The sequence below is a fragment of the Lycium barbarum genome, chromosome 1 (genome assembly GCF_019175385.1).
Source record: "Lycium barbarum isolate Lr01 chromosome 1, ASM1917538v2, whole genome shotgun sequence".
Taxonomy (NCBI): Eukaryota; Viridiplantae; Streptophyta; class Magnoliopsida; order Solanales; family Solanaceae; genus Lycium; species Lycium barbarum.
The window spans coordinates 80,916,802-80,937,349 of NC_083337.1; the positions used below are offsets into that span (position 1 = coordinate 80,916,802).

Here is a 20,548-nt window from a genome sequence, read left to right on the forward strand (position 1 = left end):
TAGATATGGGAACCCCATAGAGTCTCACTATCTCTCTGATATATAACTTTGCATAGTCCTCAGCTGAATAAGTAGTCCTGACTGGAAGAAAATGGGCTGATTTTGTCAGCCTATCCACAATAACCCATATAGAATCATATTTTCATGGAGTACGAGGTAAACCTGTAATGAAGTCCATGTTAATCACTTCCCATTTCCAAGTCGGGATCTCTATCTCCTGTAATAATCCACCAGGCTTCTGATGCTCGACCTTAACCTGTTGACAATTCGGGCACAGAGCGACAAACTCCGTTATGTCCCTTTTCATGCCATCCCACCAATATAAACATCTGAGGTCATGATACATCTTCATTCACCCTGGATGAACAGAATAGCGGGCATAGTGTGCCTCTCCCATAACCTGTTGCCGTAGCCTTGCAACCTCAGGTACACATAATCTGCCTCTGTACCGTAGCACTCCGTCAGGTGTAACCTCGAACGGGGTCTTCTCCTTTTGAAGAGCTGCATCTCTATACTGTGCCAGGACAGGGTCCTCGTACTGGCGTCTCTTTACCTCTTTTATAATAGAGGATTCAGCAACTCCTCGAATAGAAACTCCGTCATCTCCAGAATCGACCAAACGGACTCCAAGGTGAGCTAGCTGGCAAATCTCACGGACCATCTCCTTCCGTTCTGATTGTACATCTGTCAAGCTACCCATAGATTTACGGCTAAGTGCTTCTGCTACAACGTTTGCTTTCCCTGGATGGTATAGGATATCAACATCATAATCCTTTAGCAATTCTAGCCATCTTCTCTATCGTAAATTCAGCTCCTTCTGCTTAAAAATATATTGGAGACTCTTATGATCCGTATAAATGTCAACATGCAAGCCATATAAATAATGTCTCCATATCTTCAAAGCATGAATTACTGCTGCTAACTCTAGATCATGAGTAAGATAATTCCTTTCGTGCTTTCTGAGCTGCCGGGAGGCATAAGCTATAACCTTGCCATGCTTCATCAATACACAACCTAGTCCAATGCCTGAGGCATCACAATAAATAACATAACCATCTGGTCCCTCAGGAAGTGTTAGAACTGGAGTCGTATCCAACTTATCCTTCAGTAATTGGAAGCTTCGCTCACAAGCATCGATCCACTGGAACTTAGCTGCCTTCTGTATTAGCCTTGTTAAAGGCGCTGAAATCGAGTCAAATTTTTCTACGAACCTCCTGTAATATCCTGCTAGCCCGAGAAAACTATGTACCTCAGTAGGTGTCGTAGGTCTTGGCCAAGTCTTTACCGCCTTAATCTTCTGTGTATCTACCCAAATGCCATCATCTCCAATAATATGTCCCAAGAATGCTACGAAAGTCAGCCAGAATTCACATTTAGAAAACTTAGCATACAACTTCTGGTGCTGGAGCACTCTAAGTACCGTCCTTAAATGGTCTGCATATTCCTCTTCCGATCGTGAATAGACCAGAATATCATCGATAAATACAATCACAAACATATCTAGGAACGGCTTGAATACTCGGTTCATTAGATCCATAAATACTGCTGGATCATTGGTCAGCCCAAATGACATCACTCTAAACTCATAATGCCTGTATCGGGTCGTGAATGCAGTCTTCGGAATATCTGCCTCCTTTACCCGCACCTGGTGATAGCCCGACCGCAAATCTATCTTCGAGAAGCACTTATCACCCTGCAACTGGTCAAATAGATCATCAATCCTGGGGAGGGGATATCTATTCTTTATTTTTACTTTATTCAGCTGCCTATAATCAATACACATCCGCAGCGATCCATCCTTCTTTCTCAAAAATAATACCGGTGCTCCCCAAGGTGATGTACTAGGCCTGATGAAGCCCTTTTCTAATAAGTCTCTCAGTTGCACCTTTAACTCCTTCAGCTCTGCAGGTGCCATTCTATAAGGAGGAATAGATATGGGCTGAGTATCTGACAATACATCTATAGTGAATTCTATCTCCCGCTCAGGAGGAAGACCTGGAAGTTCATCTGGAAATACATCTGGAAATTCATTAACTATCGGGGCTGACTAAAGAGTCGGTACCTCTGCATTCAAGTCATGCACCCGAACCAAATGATAAATTTAACCCTTTCTAACCATCTTCTTTGCCTTGAGGTATGAAATAAACTTACCCCTCGGCGATGTTGTATTCCCCATCCACCCTATAATCGGCTCCCCTGGGAACTGAAATCGGACTATTTTTTCCCTACAATCAACGTTAGCATAACAAGAAGCTAACTAGTCCATACCCATAATAACGTCAAACTCCGTCATATCTAACTCTATCAGATCTGCCGTGGTATGACGACTATATATAATCACCGAACAATTTCTATATACTTGCTTTGCTATAACAGAATCTCCTACCGGTGTAGCTACCTCAAATGGTTCTATCGACTTAGGTTCTATTCCGATTCTACCAGCAACAAAGGGAGATATATATATGATAAGGTGGAGCCTGGATCTATCAACGCATATACATCCCGAGAGAAAATCAATAATATACCTGTAACCACATTTGGTGACGCCTCCTGATCCTGTCTACTAGCCAAAGCATATATGTGGTTCGAAGGACCGCTAGAACTGGAAGCTCTGCCACGACCTTTACCACGGCCTGCTGGTGTTTGAATACCCTGCCTCATAGGGCGCATAGCTACAGAGGAAGATGAACCAGCAACCGATCCAGTGGGCTGAGCTACACCACCTGGACCGCCACCATACGGACACTCTCTCATAATATGGCCTTGGCGGCCACAAGAAAAACAAGCACCTGTAGCAAAATGGCATTCCCTAAAATAGGACCTACCACACCGAGAGCACCGAGGCAAAGGTGGCCTCGACTGACTCGAACCCCTGTTCACCTGCGAACCTGAAACCCTGGAGCTCTGACCGGCTCCTGAATACCCTGTACTCTCAAATCTCCTGCCTGTAAACTGTGGGGGTGCACTCCGTGCTGGCTGGGAAGGATACCTACTATACTGCTGAGGCTGCCTGCCTCGAAACTCGCCAGGATAACCAGCCGATCTAGCCCTCTTATGCTGGCCTCTGTCATAATCTCTATCTGGCTGACGTCCTCTATGTCGATACTTTACCCCTTGTGCATATGCCTGTATCCGAGCAATATCCATACCTGGCTGAAGAGCCACTGCCATACAGCCATCGGTCAAGTAACGATCCAGCCCCATCACATAACGATGCACTCTATCAGTTTGGTGTTCAATTCCACGCAAAGGTGGAAGACCTTTAGGAATATCTTCAGGAAAGATATCATCAAAATCCTGCAAAAGAGAAAAAACACTACTTGGCAAAGAAGAAGTTAGTAGCTCAGAATTAATCAAGACTTCTTTGTAAGTAAGTAGTATTATGGGCAGTCCCTCTTTTCTTGCATTCAAACACTCTTTGGCTTTTATATAGAGACTCTCTTTTCTCTTTTCCTTAGCCTCTTTCCTCTCACCAAAACTTTCTTTTTTTCCACTCAAACCCTCTTTTATCTCATTGCTTAAGCCGCTACTCTCTAGGATGATACTCTTGGCCATCTTTCATTTCTTTTCCCTCAAGCTCACCTTTTTTCTGTCCCCTTTGTTTTCCCATTGATTCCCTCAATCTCTTTTGATCTTCAAACACCTGAGAAGGTGTTAAAGGTTTGCAGAGTATACTTCTTGCCATTAAGCTCAAGTGAATATCTATTCTTCCTTCCACCATGAAAAGTATTCCTATCGAACTGCCATGGACGACCAAGCAAGATATGACAAGTGATACAATAACGGATACACGGAAGCAATAAATTAACAAGGAAAGTAAAAGGGATAGAAAGATAGACACAAGATTAGAGAGAATTAAGCAACCAAAACTATATTAAAGTCTTGACCTCCTAATTACACAACTAATTAGCACCTAACTCTTAAGGTGACCTCAAGAGAAACAAAGTCCCAAGAAACCAACCTTCTCAACAAAGAATTCAACCAAAAGCTTCAACAAGCTCTCATCTCTCATGCTCCCAATGAAGTCTTACAATTTCACAATTTCAATAAAAGTCTACCAAATGAAATAAACTAAGATAGTATTTATACTAGATAGAAAAGGAAGACTACTACGGCTATTACAATAATACCCTTAATGAAGTAAGGGCCTTGTTTGGTTAGTAGTCTTCTCAAAAGATGAGAAAGGCCTTCAGAACCCTACTTCATCCAAACGAGGCCTATATTTCCATTTTAGCATATTCTTGAGCTTCATGCCTTTAATCCAAGCACCTAGTAAGTCTCCAAAGACATGATCCCTAGCTCGGCTTGATATGGATATTCTTGATGAAGCTCGGCTTGTATCATTCTCCCCTTCTTGAAAAGGATTCGTCCTCGAATATAAACCTTGCAAAACCATAGGGAAGACAAGCAACAACGAGGTCCTCAAAGGATGAGGGTTAGTGTTAAAGTAGCCTACTCTACTAACATGCCAAGTATGCACACACTTGTGATATAACCAAGTATCAACCATGATTAAGAAGAACAAGCTCTCATATAGAGCACTAAGAACTTGGTTATCGCAAACAACATGAAAGGAAGATATCATAGAGGAACCAATGGTTTCAAAATACCGAAAAGGCAATACCACTCTGATTCTAATAGACATAACATACAAATGATCCTCAACTTCAAAGTGATACCACCCCAAAGGTAACACTATGACCAAGTCACACCAATTTAAAACATCACCAAGGTCAAAAGGGAAGAATATCCACACATAGTGGCCAAAAGAATGACTATCTACCCATTAGATCCCCTCCCAACATAAGATGCACCCCCAACACAAGCATGAATGTCATCATATGCAAATAGATAGTAAAGAAAGGTTTCACACAAAACAACTTCATCTATGGTGTCCTCACATGTGGCTTCACTATTAAATTCAAGTACATGATCAAGCATACTACTAAGACTCGGAACACACAAGGAAGAGTTAACAATTTGCAAGCAAGTATCACCTCTCTTTTCAAAACACTCCTTCCCCACAAGTGCATTATCATTTCCCAAGGGGCGTTTTCTATCATAGGGAAGAGCGTCATCATTCCATAGTGGATTTTCAAATACCATGTAGTCCCCAAAAGTGGCTACATTTTCAACATTACAATGCATTCCACTAAGCACTTCACTCTCATTAGTCATGTTATCATCAAATAAGACATTATCTTTAAAGAGAGAATAATCAATGAACAATGGTAAGCCGAAGCATGTAATTTCATTCTCAAAAAGACAAATGTCATTTTTCAAAGTACCTTCATTTACATGACTATCCACATTCCATCACAAACGGGAGTATCATCACTCGACACAAAGATAAAGCCAAGAGACTCATTTCCACATTCATCAAACAAGGGTGGGGTGTCACACTCATTCAAATGATCAACTAGAACCACATCATCACTAATCGAATATATAGGCTGCCTATCATGTAGACACGTGCCCCACTTGGCATGTGATGATTTATCACCAGATTTCTAATTAACATGCTTGGTGGGGCCCACTTGATACACTAATTAGGCTAATTAATTATTAATCTCCACTTAATAATCTAATCATGGTTAATTAATCCCTAATGAAACTAATGTTTCCATACTAATAGTAATTAGTTAGCAAGCCGTGCATTATTAAAATCGGGGTTAAAAAGTCCTTGTCTCATATCTCAAAAATAATCTTGTCCTCGAACTTATGTTGATTAGCTACGAATAATCCAACGTGCAAAAATACGGGATATAACATGATCGTCACCTTGATTAACCCCTGTGGTAATAATTTCTTAGCAATATAACTAATCCAACACAAATACTGATAGCATCCATGGCAGCTCAGAATTATTGAAGGACGTGGATGAAGATTTGGAAGTTCCAAGAAGACCCATGACAAGATCTCAAACGAGGAAATTGCAAGACATGCTTAATGGGCTGCAATCAACAATTCAAAAGTGTCTTATGATGGAAGAAGAGCTCCAGCCCAATTCAGATTTTTTTCTCAAGTCTTACACTTATTTGGAGGCCCAAATTAAAGTCCAAAGTGAGATGGAATGAGGTCCAAATCAGCCCCAAAAGAAGAAGTTTCCAGCAGCCCAAAATTAGCCCAAATATTATTATTTTCTAGAATAAATATTTAATTGTTGTTTTAATCTATGTTGACTTGCATTGGTCCAAGTGTGGGTAGTCTTCTAGGTTGTTTTAATCTATGTTGACTGCCTTGGTCCAAGTGTGGGAAGTCTTCTATGCTTCTAGGGAAGATAATTCCCATTTATTTCTATTTTGACTAGCTCCTTCTTTACAACTATATAAAGGGGTGATTGTCATTCATTGTAAGGCAGATTTTGAAGAATATATTATATTGAGAGTTCTTTTGAACCTTTGTGGCATTACTTTAGGATTTATCTTTCAACCTAACTAGTTCCTAGTTCAAGGTAGTAAGATAATTTCTTCCTTGATATCTTTGATTTCTTTTTGGTATTCTTTCGAAGGCGGTTAGTTCTAAATACTAATTGTTGTCTTAAGTTACTCACAAAGCGGTCAGGATCCTAATCTACTGTTTTTGATTAGTTATCTCAAGTAAAGGCGTTAGATTTCTTCCTATAAATCTATACGTTGTTACTTGGATCTTGTCAAGACTTTAGAACTAACGTTCTTGGAAATTTGTGGATTGTTCCTTCGAATTTCCCATATCTTTTATTTTTTTAGTTTTTAGATTCTTTTCTATATTTGCTTCCGCACTTCTTATATTTTAATTATAAATTTGGGATCTCCCTAACCTCGTTATTATCAAATACACCATAGTCCATCAATTACAACAATACACCCTTGGTTATAACTACACCCTTAAGTTTGTAGCTATATATTTACCTTTTTATTTTATACTCGTACTCAATTAATTACATCTATCTTGGGTGCTTCCTTTAATATTCCCTTACTATTTCCCCAGTCTATGTCCATCTTTTATTATGTACACGAGGAATCTCATGCTACCTCTGTACCCTTCAGAAAACACTACTTCTGCATAATTCCTTTCTCATTTTCAAAACGTATTCTGTTCATCCCTATTTGTTTTTATCATCCCAATCCTTTCTCTGGCACTCATTCCACCACCTCGTTGCTCATCTTTCTATAGTTTGATCTTTCACAATTCCGTCACTTATATTACTCGTGTTCCCGGCTATACATGTCATAACCTATTATTGCATTGTTATCTCGCTTTCTTCTTATTTCCTTCCTTCAATTAACTCCTTCTTCTCTTGTGCTCGCTATCATTTCTGTTATCACATAATCTTTATTCTGAACTTTCTCTATAGAAGAGCTTTATAAGTCTTTCTTATTCGTTCTATAGCTCGCCTTTATACTTTAGTCACATAGATCACGTTATATCTTTTAGTCACTTCCTCGCTAGGCTTTGCTCATTTTCATAACAATCCTTATTATATTCACATTACATCCTATTCGTAATCAATCCTATAGTGTAACACTTCTTAACCTTTTACCCTTTCTGGTCAATCTTATCCTTAATACCTCACAAGCTGTCTTATCAATACATTCATATTCGTCACAATTCTTTTTCCTCTGTATTCTTGTCTCAATCATACTATTACTTCTTCTTACTATAAACTCGTCGTAATTTACCCCTGCTTATCAATTCAGTTGATACCTCAATATAACACTCTATTAAAATTTGCTAGCCTTTTCTAAATCATCTCTTATTATCACAAGCCCTTCCAAATTATCCTAGCATTTCTTTTTACCATATCGATATCGACCTCATGATTGCTATTACCATTAATTCAACGGTTAACTTATTTCTCGAAGTCAGCCGTACTCGCAACTTAGTCAAATCTTATCATTACTATTGACATGACCTTTCAAGACTTTTTACGAACTTATATCTCATTCTCTTTTTATTTCTAGGAAAATTTTGGCAGAGTTTCCTCTGTATTTCTTATTATCTCAAAACCTGCACGCAGGAAATACCAACAATGCCTCACAGGGCCAACATATATACATATTATCTCGTATCATAGCCGCACAGGGCTCGCCACATCAATAACAATATGAAAATGATGAACTTACCTCGTATGTCCAACTCAAACTGTACCTGTTACACTTTCCTGTTTATTTTCCCTTTCAATCTTTAACCGCAGGTTTCAATCATACCTGCAACATTCACACTATATTTGACATATATTCTGCTTACCGTTACTGATTCCTTCAGCTTCTTCTGTGCGCACCTTATAACTGAACTTATCAGCAATATATACATTCAATCCATTTTCTTACTATACTTACAATAACTTACCTTGATGATGGCCAGTTTGCCATTCTGTATATACAATTTCTGATAACGTAACCTCAATGAAATATTAGCCTCTGTAACTCCCAGTAGCATTACTTACTTACCTTCTCTTGTCGACACCATTCTCCTGCTGAAATCAGAGGTCAGTATATAAGGGATATCATTTCCTATCTCTTGGCTCAATCTAGAGTAAGAAGGAAAGGTAACATCCTAAATGTCCTGTAGCTTCCTGTTTATAGATGTGGTGCACAACAAGACTCTACTAGACAGGGTCTGTAGACACTCCGAGGATGAACTGCTCTGATACCACTTTTGTCACAACCCAACCGCGTGGGCCATGACTAGTGCCCGAGCTGGACACTCGTATACGTACCTGTTAGATATAGTTAGACTGAAACTAAAGACAATATGGAAACTTGCAAAAACACTAAAGGTTCACAACATCAAATATATCAAGATAACCTGTCTCCTAAGGAGTCACAACTAATCAAAACGTAATACGATATGCAAGCCGACAAGGCTGCCACTACATACCAATATGATACGCAAGCCGACAAGGCTGCCACTATAGACGGGAATATCCTCATCAAATCATATAGACACAGCTGAACAAAACTTATACACAACCCACACATATATGTCTACAGACCTCTAAGAGTATCAATAGTGAAATATGACGGGACAGGGCCCCGCCGTACCCCTGGATAAACATAAGTCTACATCAAAAAATCTGTACCAAAATAAGATAGGCTCCGGAACAATAGGGCTCTCGAAACAGCTGAGTAGAAATCCTAGGCTGGAGGATCACCAAATCGAGTATCCATACCTGCGGGCATGAAACGCAGCCCCCCGAAGAAAGGGGGTCAGTACGAGATATGTACTGAGTATATAAAGCATGAAATACAATAAAGAGGATCATGACTGAAATAGAGATCACAGGAGATAAGTATGACAATCAAAATATCAATACACTTGCCTTATGAAATGTAAATCATGCATATCAACATCATATATCATACCCGGCTCATTATGGGACTCGGTGAATAAAGTCATCATATACCATCCTCGGCGCCATAATCATATATATATATATATATATATATATATATATATATGTATATATACCGTACCCGGCCCTCTAGTGAGGGACTCGGTGAACAATGCAGTGAAACTGTGCACGAAAACATACCCGGCCCGGGACTGGGTGAAAGATATTTTAACGGCATGCACGAGCAGAGTAGTGAGCAACCATATGCAAACTAAATCATCATCTGAGACTCAATAGAATAAGTAGAATGAACTAATACTTGAGTATCAAAGACAACAGTCATGTTAAGTACCCCTCGAATGTCACTATGGATTATATCAAATAGAACTTCAAGAATCATAGACACGTATCAAGACATAATGAAATAGGTTCGGGAAATCAAGAACATTAGCCATCCTAGTGTCTCCAAGAATAGGAGTTTCTTTGGAGTTTATACATTCGTCGTCTGTTTGTCTCACATAGATCATGCCAAAAAGAAAGAAAGGATAACTTTACATACCTTTAACGCTTATCCGTGATACAATACGTATATGCTGCCCGAAGTGTCTCAACCTATATTAAGACATTAAGAACTATGGTTAAGCTACGGAAAGGTTCAAAACGTATTCCAACGTTAGTAGCTTATTTCTAGAAAATTGGACGGCATTTCCCCTATATTGTTCATTTCTCTCATTTTCAAGCCAACTATAAAACGACCAAGTCAACATCAACAACCACACGTTCAAGTACCATATCAGGACTAGCCAAGGCATAATTCAAGAATACTCCGAACAGCCCGCATAACATTCCAATCAGCCCACACATTACAACATTCAATAATCGTTAACATAACGGCTACGACATATTCAAGTTACTTCTAATAATCTATAGTCACAACACTTCAGCGAAACGACCTTATAATAGTCCAACAATTACAATAACACAATACATAATCTTAACTACACTTAGTCCTCCAATTCAACAAGAACAACAACACGCCCCAAACAGCCCTGAGTTACCACATAACAATGCCCGATAATCTTACGAACAGATAAGAATATACCAAGCAGACCACGTACGCTTCGCATACGATATTTTATACGCTTCTTTCTTCCAAGTTTGGTGATTCATATCAGCAACAACACAACAACGACATCAACTACTATATACAAGGGAACTATCCTAATATCACAACAAGTTCTAAAACAGCCCATGAAATCAATACAAATTCCTGGCATGATTTAAGCTTTCCTTTCACTTTTAACACATAATCCATAACATTAATAACAACAACAACAATCAAACCCAATCTAATTGGAACAACTCCAATTCTTCCCACTTGCACGCCAACATTAATCATACAATTTTCTTACTTCCAATTTCATGACAAAAGAAGAAATCTTACCTCAAATTTAATTAGGACAGACCTACAATAACTTGCACCATTTGCACCACTTCATCTTCTTCAACTTAAACTCTAACCTCGCTGCTCCTTTAAATGCTTAGAACACCTTAGGAATTCATAATCTTCTTTCTATCAAAATATTTACCTTGGCCTAGCTTGGCAGCCATGGTTGTTCATAGTTCTTTCTCCACATCAAGATGAAGATTAGCAATTTAATGGTGTGGAGGAGGGCTGGACATGAGCTCTAAAGGGCTGCCATGGCTGTGAGCTCTAAGAGCTGCCATGGCCATGAGCTCTAAGAGCTGCCATGGCCTAGGAGCTTCTCTCTCTCCTTCAATAAGTTTTGTGAAATGAAAAATGATCAATTAGTCATCACATTGCATTTATTTATGCAGCCCACCTATGAGATATGGCATGGACCAATCCTAATAAGCCATATTGTAGTGGGGCCCACTTAGTGGTCTGGTCATGGTTAATTCTAATCACGGTTAATTCTAATCATGGTTAATTCTGATCATGGGGCCCACTTGATACACTAATTAGGCTAATGAATCATTAATCCCCACTTAATAATCTAATCATGGTTAATTAATCTCTAATCTCCACTAATATTTCTATACTAATTGAAATTTATAACAAATCGTGCACTTTATTAAAAAAACGGGATTAAAAAATCCTTGTCTCAAATCTCAAAAATAATCTTGTCCTTGAACTTGTGTCGACTAACTTGCGAATAAGCCAACGTGCAAAAATACGGGGCATCACAGATAATCAAAGATACCAATGCACCTGTGCCTTACGAGATAAGAATCATGCATGTCTATACCATATACCATATCCGGCCCGTTATGGGACTCGGTGAATAAAGTCATCATATACCATACTCGATGCCATAATCACATCATCATATATATATATATATATATATATACCGTACCCGGCCCTCTATTGAGGGACTCGGTGAACAATGCAGTGAAACTGTTATATCCCGTATTTTTGTACATTGGACTATTCGTGAGCTAATGGACATAAATTCAAGGATAAGATTATTTTTGGGATATGAGACGAGGACTTTTAATCCCCAATTTTTAATAAGTGCACGATTTGCTTGTAAAATTCAATTGGTGTAGAAATATTAGTGGAGATTAGGGATTAATTAACCATAATTAGATTATTAAGTGGGGATTAATAATTAATTAAGACTAAGTAGTGCTAAATGGACCCCACTACAACATGGCCAAATCTGATTGGGCCATGCTATAGTGGGGCACGTGTAATAATTATGGGCAGAATATAAGACCTTAGTTGATGACTAATTCATTAGTCATACATTCCGTTTTTCAACTTCAACAAAATTGAATTAGAGAGAGAGGAGCTTATGGCCATGGCAGCTCATGGCCATGGCTGCTCATGAAGAGGTCCAAAATTTTGATAGCAAGAATTTAGTTTCTAAGGTGTTCTATATATTCTAAAGTGATTGGCAACGTGAATTTGATCCTTGGGGCAGCAAGAATATTGGCGATTTTTAATCCATAAATTCCAGCAACATTAAGAGGCTAAGCTTAAGGTTTAATACTCTCCTACATGTTTTAGAGATGGTTTGGTCTTTGTATGAATTGGTGGATGTGGAATTGGATGCAAGAATTGTGTGTTGATGTTGAGATTTTGTTTGGGCCGTACAGGGGCTGTTTTCTTCTAACAATGGTGAATTAATTTTAATTGGTGTTGTTGTTATTGTTGTCATTGATTATATGATGAAAGTAAAGGAATTTGGTATTTAAAGTTATGGTTATATTGTGTCGAAAATGATCGGGTTCTGGTTGTGTTGTTGTTCTCGTTGAATTGGAGGGCTAAGTGTAGTAAAATTATACATTGCGTTGTTGTAATTGTTGGACTATTATAAGGTCATTTTGGTGAAGTGTGGTGGATAGATTATTAGGAATAATTTGATAATGTCGTAGTCGTTATGTGGGCTGATTTGGAATGGTGTGGGCTGTGTGGGGTATCCTTGGGTCTTGTTTTAACTAGTTCTTGATGCGATAACTTAGACGTGCCTTCGTTGATGCTATGTTGGTTGTTGTATAGTTGGCTTAGATGTGAGGAGAGTGAGCGATATAGGGGAAGTGCTGCCCAATTGTCTAGAAATAAGCTACTAACGTTGAAGTACGTTTTATGCCTTTCCGTAGCTGAACCATAGTCTTGACATCTTAATATAGGTTGAGATACTTTGGGCAGCATATACATATCAAGTCACGGACTAAGCGCCAAAGGTATGTAAAGCTATCCCTTCTTTCTTTTGGCATGATCTATGTGAGGCAAACTGATGACAAATGTATAAATCCCAAAGAAACTCTTATTCTTAGAGGAACTAGGATGGCTAATGTTCCTGATTTCCAGAAGCTATTTCATTATGTCTTGATACGTGTCTATGATTCCAGAAGTTCTATTTTGATATAATCCATAGTGACATTCGAAGGATACTTGATATGACTATTGTTTTGATTATCAAATGATGGTTCATTTTGATTAATCTATTGAGTCTCAGATATAACTTAGTTTGCATATGGTTGCTCACTACTCTGCTCGTGCATGCCTCAATGTATCTTTCACCGAGTCCTGGGTCGGGGTACGTTCTAGTGCACAGTTTCACTGCATTGTTCACCGAGTCCCTCACTAGAGGGCTGGGATACAGTATATATATATATATATATATATATATATATGATATGATATGATGATGTGATTATGGCGCCAAGGATGGTATATGATGACTTTATTCACCGAGTCCCATAATGGGCCGGGTATGATATATGATATTGATATGCATGATTTACATTTCATAAGGCAAGTGTATTGGTATTATGATTGTCATACTTGTCTCATGTAATCTCTATTTCAGTCATGATCCTCTTTATTGTATTTCATGTTGTATATACTCAGTACATATCTCGTACTGACCCCCTTTCTTCGGGGGGCTGCGTTTCATGCATGCAGGTACGGATACTCGATTTGGTGATCCTCCAGCTTAGGACTTCGACTCATCTGTCTTGGAGAGCTCCATTGTTCCGGAGCCTAGACTTTTGGTACATCTTTTGATGTATATATATGTTTATCCAGGGGTACGGCGGGGCCCTGTCCTGTCATATTTCACTATCGATACTCTTAGAGGTCGGTAGACATATGTGTGGGTTGTGTATAAGTTTTGTTCAGCTGTGTCTATGTGATTTGCTATGGATATGTTCGTATGTAGTGGCAACCTTGTCGGCTTGCATATCGTATTGGTATGTAGTGGCAGCCTTGTCGGCTTGCGTATCGTATTACGTTTTGATTAGTTGTGACTCCTCAGGAGACAGGTTATCTTGATATATATATGTGTGATGACGTTATGAACCTTTGGAGTTTTTGCAAGTTTCCATATTGTTCTTAGATTCAGTCTGACTATATCTAACAGGTACGTGTACGAGTGTCCAGCTTGGGCACCAGTCATGGCCCACTGATAACAACACGGTTAGCGGAAGACTTTAGAATTGAAAATTAGAAAGGGGGAAGGATTGATTCTTGAGAAAGAAGAACACAAGTTCAAGTATTTGATAGTCAAAACGTTGTTTAATAGTGAAAGAAGGAGTTGAATCAATTAAGACGAAGAAGAAATGGAGGGAGGGAACTCAAATAAGGAATCTTACCATCGAAGAATCCGAGTTGCGGTTCAAAGTAGAACAAAAAGGGCATAACCCAAAAGAGAACCTCAAAGGTCTCTCCACAAGCACAAGGCTAATATTATAATATTCAAACTTCGTTACAATGAAAAAGAAAACACCCCTTTATATAGGAGAAATCTAAAGAAAATAAAGAATATTCTAGACTTCAAAGTTGGTCAAACTAAATTAATTAAGGTGCAATTTCCAAGCTGCATAGAAGACCACCAATTCTTTGTTCCAAAGTGCATAGAAGACCACCAATCATTTGTTCCAATGTGCATAGAAGACCACCAACACTTTGTTCAATAAAAACATTAAATGTAGTCAACATAGCATTAAATGATCTTCTAGAAACACAAGTATGGGCTGCTGAACTTGTTCCTTCTTTGGGCCATAATCCAACTCATCTTGGTCTTCAATTTGGGCCTCCAATTAGTATTAAGACTTTCCCAAAAGATCTACTTTGGGCTGGAGCTATTCCTCCATTACAAGACATGTTTTCATTACCAAATGATGCCCATTAAAGCATCTTGATATTTTTTTAGTCTTCAACGAAAATTAAGCTTCCTTGGTTGCTATAGCCCTCTTATAGAAGATTCGTCCCGAATCTTGGTGGTGACCTTTTTTTGCTCCTTAATGCATTTGAGCCTCTATAGTTGCTATCATTCTCCCCCTCTTAAAGAAGATTCGTCCTCGAATCTTGACATGACCTGCAACCAACATGTTAATCACAATAAGTAGGGACCAAACAAAGGAAACAAAACAAACATTTGGTAAAAACAACACAAGGTAGTGACCATGCAACCACTTAACCCACTTAGTTCTTTTATGCACAAACACCCCTTTTAAATATCCAAGCATTAAATCATCTAATAGAACAATGTAATTTCCAACACAAGAACTAAAAACACAACTCATTAGCTCTTTAAACAGTAGAGGATCATTAGCCAGACCAAAAGCATATGAATACCAAGAAAACATACCATATTTGCTCTTTCTAAACAACTTAACCTCACCATTCAATATACCATGGTCGTGATATGGATCAAAAGTTATTTTCTTGTGAAGTGACTTGGTATGAGGCTGCAAAAAAAGATCTACGAAACAAGATAAAGATATTGTGCAGTTAGCAACATGTGAGCACTTATCCTTCTTCACACTAGAGCTACTACATTCTGCACCTAGCTCAACTTTCTTAATATCTACGGCATCAAAAGCTTCATGTGTCTCAATGTCTTCATTGGAAACTTCATCACCTTTACTTCCTTCATTGGAATCCCAAAGTGGACAAAAATGTACAGCAAACTCATGTTTAGTATCATCCCACAATGGGTTATATCCCACACTTTAAAACTTTAACCAATGAGATTGTCTTCTTCAAGTGAGCTGTCATCATCCTTTACACAAAGTTCATCCTCAATTTTCTGCATGAAAGGAGATAAAAGACTAAAACAAGAAAGAGTTAGTTGATTAGCATATGAACAAGATTCATCCTTTCTCAAATTTTCTTGGATTTGTTCACTCAACTTATCTCGTTTCCCACTTTCAACACATTGTGGCAGACTGCTCACGTGAGAAGAACAACAAAAAAAGTTAGGTTCACTCTCAATTTGAGTTATATCTTCACTTAAAACCCTTGATTCAACAAATTGTGGTACAAGTTCAGTTTTGTTTGCATCTACTAATAGATCATCGATAAGGTGCCACATGAGATCATCAAGCTCAACTTTGGCTTCTACTTGCAATTGTTTCCACAAATCATCAGCCTTTGCTACTTTCAAATCCCATTTGAAGCTAGATTCTTCCTTCAATTGCTGTTCCAACACTTCAATGGGTTCTTCTTCAACAACCTGCACATTTGGAGCACAAACACTAGAAAAAGAATGAGTTAAAAGGTTAGAGCTTGAACTCTCCTTTCACACTTATGCACTCTTTTCTTTTAAGCAGTTCTTTTCTATCATCTCTCAAGTGCTTTTGTTCACCCTCTATTTTACCTCGCAAATGCACTTCACTCGATTCTGTCCACTCATTTCCAGTTCTTGACAACTCACTCTCTTCACTCATCACTTCCTCTCCTTTTTCCTCTCTTGAGTTGTCAAGTTTCTCACCCTTACTTCTCTCTTTCTTTTGTCGCTCATCCTCACTTTTGTTTGAATTAAAAAAGGATCCAACTGATGAAGAAACACCCCCTTGCTTTCCTTGGAAGAATATGTTATTTGAAGAAGTATCATAAGCACCCACATACTTTCCAAGAATTCCTCTACTATCTTTTGGAGGACTTCTAACATCAACTCTGATTTTTGGTTTTCTACAAGCACTTGATGTGTCCCTTTGGTCCTTCTTTTCATACGCCTTGCGCTTCAACTCCCCCTCATTAGATGAAGGATAGTTTGAAGATGTTTTTTTTGGAATTATGTTGTTTCTTCTTTCTTTCATCCCACTCATCATTTGCTTTCTTCATTGCTTCATAGAGTTTTGGTAACCAGTAAAAGTCATTTTCATGGATCTAGCCATAACCTCCCGAAGACCTGCAAATTGCTTAATTACAAACAAAAAATTGTTAGAAGCAAAAGGACCTCACCAAAAGAATCACACCCTTACATCACTCAAGTAGTGAATCTCAACACTCGTGTATCACACAAGAAGGCTTTTACCCTCAAAGAATCTCACCACTCTCGCCTTTTACCACTCAAGGGCTGCTCCTCGAAGTTCTTCAATAAACCAGCAACTCAAACACCTCAAAGTAAGTTCCAAATCTTGGTTCAAGAATGGAGTTTATGTCAAACAAAGAAAAGGACAACAAAAACTTAAACTGACAGGAAACAAGAAATACACAATGAAAATATAGAGACGGAACAAATTAGCACGAAACAAAGAAATCGACACAAAATTACTAGACAACTCTAAGTATGGACAAATACTTCAAGTATCTAGTAAGAGAACATAAAGAAAACTAAATGCAAGAAATAAACACTTTCAAGGAAAGATTTAGAACATATCAATGAGTTTGGATACAAATGTGTTGTAATGACCTTTGCATTCCTCAAAGTGACTCTTGAGTTCCTTGATGAGCAAAAGTCAAAGAATCTTTAAAACTAATGGAATTTTCAAGAGATAACAACCACAATTTGAACAAACCAAGAACAAGTGAAGATAACTAGAAGTACTGTTCACGTCACTGTTCACTCGAACAGATTTCTTTATTTTTTAATAATTTTGATACTGTTCACGCTACAGTACTTTTTCCAGTTTTTTCATTTTTTGATTTTTTTTGCCCCTTTTTATTTTCAAGAAATCCCCAAGATTATCAAGAACGGAATCTTGATAGAACCGCTCTGATACCACTTGATAACAACACGATTAGCGGAAGACTTTAGAATTGAAAATTAGAAAGGGGGAAGGATTGATTCTTGAGAAAGAAGAACACAAGTTCAAGTATTTGATACTTAAAACGTTATTTAATAGTGAAAGAAGGAGTTGAATCAATTAAGAAGAAGAAGAAATGGAGGGAGGGAACTCAAACAAGGAATCTTACCATTGAAGAATCCGAGTTGCGGTTCAAAGTAGAACAAAAAGGGCATAACCCAAAAGAGAACCTCAAAGGTCTCTCCACAAGCACAAGGCTAATATTATTAATATTCAAATTTCGTTACAATGAAAAAGAAAACACCCCTTTTTCTATTCTAGACTTCAAAGTTGGTCAAACTAAATTAATTAAGGTGCAATTTCCAAGCTGCAAAGAAGACCACCAATTCTTTGTTCCAAAGTGCATAGAAGACCACCAATCATTTGTTCCAATGTGCATAGAAGACCACCAACACTTTGTTCAATAAAAACATTAAATGTAGTCAACATAGCATTAAATGATCTTCTAGAAACACAAGTATGGGCTGCTGAACTTGTTCCTTCTTTGGGACTGTTTTGGGCCATAATCCAACTCATCTTGGTCTTCAATTTGGGTCTCCAATGATACAATTAGAGTGGCATCAAGACCTTTTACAAGGAGCCAAGCGAAGGAAATTCAAGCGATGCAAGCATTGTTCATGAGGAGGGACATACTTGAATACACTCTAGCACCTTCCCGGGGATTGCAAGTGTTCATGATAGCATGGGAGGATGGTTTAGAGAAGAGGTTTGAAGATGACCATACTTGCAATGTGGCCATTACTTGAAGATTTGCAAATTCAAGCTTTGTTCCCAAAAGAAGACACCCAAACAAGGCCCTAACTTCATTAAGGGTTAAAGTGTAATAGAGTAGTTGTCTTCTTTTGAGCCTTAGTATAAATAGTAGTTTCTTTCATTTAGAAGACTTAGTCTATGTTGAATATTGATATCTTGAAATTGTGAACTCTTTTGCGCTAAGCTAGAGATTGTGAATCTTGTGAGAGGATTGGTTATTAGGATATCAAATCCCTATTGGTCATCCTAAGAGTTTTGGTGCTCTTTAGTTCCTAAATTAGAGGTCAAGTTAATTCAAGAACTTTGGTTGCTAATTTGGGTCTTGAGTTGTGTCAAATTATCTATCCTTTACTTTTCTTGTCCTTTTTTCTTCGTTTTCGTTTTGAATATTGTATCAATTGGTATCAGAGCTTAGTTTAGGTTTGTTCTACCAAATCTAATCTTGGGTTTTGATTCAACAAAAAAAAAAATCCGAAATTCAAAAAAAAAATAAAAAAAATTGAATTTCCTTGTTGATTTTGTTGAATCTAGTGTTAGATTAGAGTTTCTTAGCGTTTCTAGAGTCTAAATCTTCAATTTCAAATCCATTTGGAGTTAGGGTTTGTGTTCCACCATTGTTGAGCTTCAAAGCTTCAAGAACTTGAAAGTGGGTCTTGTTGGAGAAGGTGAAGTTGAAGGTTGAAACCTATTGGGCTTTGTTCTCTACATTGAAGAGAACTTAAATCCAAAATTTGAGTCAATTTGGAGTTGATTTGAGGGTAGTTGAATTTTTGACTTGTTCTTGTGTTCTTGAACACCTTCAAATCTTCATAAGGAAGAAAGTCGACTCTCCAAAGGGCCATTTGATCCAAAAGTTGTCAAATTTTTCTGATTTTTGCGAAAAAACAAAAAAAAAAAACGAATTGGCCCATATGCGACACTACATGCGAGTCGCATGTTGAACCTGCGAGTCGCATGTTGAACCTGCGAGTCGCAGGTTGTGTCGCACTTGATGACAGAGAGTTGGGATTTTGGTGGCAGCATGTGCGACTCGCATATTCCATCGCATGTTGAGCATGCGAGTCGCATCTCGTGTCGCATCCTGTGACAGAGAGTTGATCCTTTGGCTGCCTCATCTGCGAAACGCATATTACCCTCGCATGTTGAACATGCGAGTCGCATGTGATGCACCGGTGTCGCATGTTGTGCATTTCAGGTTTTTCCAACTTTAATTCTTTTTGATTCCATTTCTCAAAACAAAAATTTCTTGATCCTTAGTTGATGGTCTTGTGTCCCTAATCAAAGTGATACCTTGGATCAATTGGGGCTTCCCGGTCGTGTTTCCAAGTTATCACTTACCCGGGCCCGAAATTTTAGTTATTTTCCCGATTTTTGCACTCAATTTTCTTGTGTCTCTCAACTAGTAGTCGTTTAGTAGTTGTTCCTACTTGTGTTTGCTAGTTCTTGTGTCCGCATTTCTTCGTGCCAATTCTTTCGTGCTTTTCTTCGTTTTTACTTCGTTGTTAATTTCTTGGCTCAAGTGCGTTTGTTTTATTGAGTCGTCTTCGTTCTTCTTGGTCTAACAAGAATCTATTCCGACCAAGAGTAGAATTTGAACCCTTGTGACTAGTCGACTTTAACAAGCACACAAATCTTTGGCGGAAGCAATTTGTGAGGCAATCAAAGGTGCGCATACTTGAGCGCTTGTGAGTTGATTTTACTAATCTAACGTGTTTGCTTGTTTTGTTGAGTGTATTAATAGGTACCATGTCTACTGAGGATGAAACTCGAGTTCCCACCGGGGAACTCACACTAGTTGATGTAATGAGAGCCTTACAAGCCTTGAACGATAAGGTGGATAGTATGGGTGGTCGAATGGAAAACATGGGTGGTCGAATGGAAAACTTGGGAAGTAGGGTGGAAGCAATTGAA

At 38.3% G+C, this 20,548-nt stretch overlaps 1 long non-coding RNA gene across 1 annotated transcript in view; it reads right to left on the reverse strand.

Annotated features, from left to right (window-relative positions):
- Positions 1-19,854, reverse strand: part of LOC132640803 (uncharacterized) — a 78,808-nt gene extending 58,954 nt beyond the window's left edge. The window contains exon 1 of the long non-coding RNA XR_009582403.1: positions 19,561-19,854. This is a non-coding gene — a long non-coding RNA (uncharacterized LOC132640803). The remainder of the gene's footprint in view (positions 1-19,560) is intronic.
- Between the last annotated feature and the right edge of the window lie 694 nt (positions 19,855-20,548).